We start from the raw sequence: 3,026 nt of genomic DNA, 5'->3' as shown, positions 1-3,026 counted from the left end.
ATTGCTATGCCTGCTGAGGTGCCCTGTTTTGCTACATTTGAAGGATAAGCCAAAAGTGTGAAGTCCAAAGACCAAGCTCGTATGCTAAGGAATTCAATTCCGCATTTAATTTGAGAAATCATGTTAAAGGTGGGACATGATTTTGTACTTCATCATTCTTTTAAATGTCCCTATCGTTTTTCTTTTCTAACGTAGCTGCCTGGGCAGGTTACATCTGTCAATACTCTTTGAAGTTTTTTCTTTTTCTTTTTCTTTTTTTTTTAAATCATGAACATGTCAAATATTTGGATTAATCATCTTTTTGAAGGCTCAGCAAATAAGCCTACCATTTAGGGATCTGATGCCAACCAAGCCCATTCTCTGTGTACAGTTGACAGCCTCAGGGTTTCCTAACAGGCGAGCCACATGGTACTTGTAGTGTTTTGTGCATCAGGAATCCCAGGCAACCAGGCCAAATGGTAAGATGAATGCCCAATGTCCTTAGGGAGATTGGTTGTGGCTAACTTCACACACTTCCGATCCTTGTTTTAAAGGCCCGGTGGCCTGTTCTCTGGCCCATCCGTGTTCCAGTGCTACATGTGCTCAACCACACTGGCCTACTTTGTCCTTGGGCTGCCCTTCTGTACCTACTGGATCATTCATGACCTCCTCTGGGGTTGGTCCTCCATAACTGGCAAACTCTACTGTATCCTCAGTGGACATCTCCATGTTTTCTCCAACATCTTGTCCTCATGGATAACTGCCTCCTCCCTGTATGAACCGCTTCTGCCCTTTCCTGTTTACTCTCCTGACCCAACATAACTTCTGGCCAGGAGTTAAGCTTTGGTGACCCCCTTTATCTCCATCATCACCTCCAGCACTTTGTCCTTCCACTTTTTTTTAAAAGATATTATTTATTTATTCGTGAAAAACACAGAGAGGCAGAGACATAGGCAGAAGGAGAAGCAGGCTCCATGCAGGGAGCCTGACGTGGGATTCGATCCTGGGTCTCCAGAATCACACCCTGGGCCGAAGGCAGGTGCCAAACCGCTGAGCTACCCAGGCGCCCTGCCCTTCCACTTTTTGTAAATAACACAAATTCTTTTCCCGCAAGCCAGCGTGGTGAGGACTGTGTTTGCCTAGTTTACTGTCACCATCCCGAATATATCATCAGTGCTCACAGGGTGAACCCTGCAGTGTCTTGGCTTTTTACTGTGTTGACCTCTTCAACTCCATGACTTTCTATTTTTTTCTACTTTATTTTTCTAAATTTTAAATAATATTTTTATTTATTCATGAGAGACACAGAGAGAGAGGCAGAGACACAGGCAGAGGGAGAAGCAGGCTCCATGCATGCAGGGAGCCTGATGTGGGACTCGATCCCAGGACCCTAGGGTCACAACCTCAGCCAAAGGCAGATGCTCAACTGCTAAAACACCCAGGCATCATATTTTCCCACTTTAATAGTCTACTCTAGTGGGCATCCTAACACCATGTCATCACTTCCAATTTCTTTTCTCCCTAAAATCAATTAATTCAAGCCTCAGTCTCTTTGCCATGTTCTCTTATAGTCAGCTTATTTATTCAACCATCTCCTTTTTAACCATTTAGCCCTGTCTACAGCCTGTATCCACTCTGATCTGTTCATCCCTTTATTTGTCTACAGCTACCTTTCATGCCTCATCATCCAGGTTAAATTTCACGATTCATCATTTCAACAACACTCTTGCTACTTATGTTATACTTCTTTTGCTTTCTTTTCATCACTTTCACCTGAAATTGTCCCAAATTCAGATCAGCTTCACTATTTAATTTTTCTCATTTTCACTTCATTAGCTGCTTCTAGCTTTACGTCCTCTCCCTCGTCCCTTCCCCAAATTTCATTATCCATATTCTCAAATAGTGGCCTAAATGTTTTCATTTCCTTGCATCCAATTTACTCATTAATTTAGTCCTGTCAGTATTCTGACCTCATCCTTTCACCAAAATAATACATTTTTAAAAATATTTTATTTATTTATTCATGAGAGACAGAGGGAAAGAGAGAGAGAGACAGAGAGAGAGAGAGAGAGAGAGAGAGGCAGAGACACAGGCAGAGGGAGAAGCATCTCCATGCAGGGAGCCTGACGTGGGACTTGATCCAAGAACCCTGAGATCATGCCTGAGCCAAAGGCAGATGCTCAACCACTGAGCTACCCACGTGTCCCAAAATAATACATGTTAAGACCACAAATGATCCACATCTTCCTAAATTCTTCAGACAATTATCAGTATTTATTTGAACTTTTATCAAGATACTATGTTTCTGACTCACATGTTGAGGTAACTCTCTTTTCTTGGTTTCTATGTCATAATACGCTTTTTGCTTCTTTCTTCTCAGATCACTATTCTCTGCCTTTTTTTTTTTTTTTTTTTTTTTTGTGTGTGAGAGTTCATTCTTCTCTACTCACCCAGCAAACACTGACATTGCCAAGGCTCAGTCTTAAGTGATCTCTTCAAATTTTATACTATATGCTATACTATAATTTTATGCTATATAGTATAGTCTATATCATTAATACCTATGGATTAAAGTTTTCTCAGTATGCAACTGACTCAGAAATATAGGTCTCTAGATATATCTATCTATCTCCCAAGTTGCCGACAAAGGTATGCAACTGCTAGTTGAGATCTCCTTTTGGATGTGGGGAAGGCACCTCAAACAGAGTATGTCCAAAACTAAACAAATGATTTTTATCCATCTCCCCTAGAAAACAAATAAAAACAAGCACGACATAGGTTTTCTGCCATTATACCAATATTTGTCTAATTGTATGAATTAGAAATCCTCCAAGTTCTGTGCATAATGAAACCCCATGAGTTGCAACTTCCACACAACCTAGGATGCCATCATTCCTCTCCAGGAATACTGTTCTCATGTCACAACCACCTCTCTTCTTCTATCTTTGCAACCATTCCACCCAACACATTTTCCACATAAACCAAATTCAATAAACTCACTGTTTAAAACAATGGCTTTGTTGGGACTCGAATCCTGGGTGGCTCAG

This window comes from Canis lupus, chromosome 6 (genome assembly GCF_011100685.1).
Source record: "Canis lupus familiaris isolate Mischka breed German Shepherd chromosome 6, alternate assembly UU_Cfam_GSD_1.0, whole genome shotgun sequence".
NCBI classification, from domain to species: Eukaryota; Metazoa; Chordata; class Mammalia; order Carnivora; family Canidae; genus Canis; species Canis lupus.
This window is presented reverse-complemented; position numbering follows the sequence as displayed.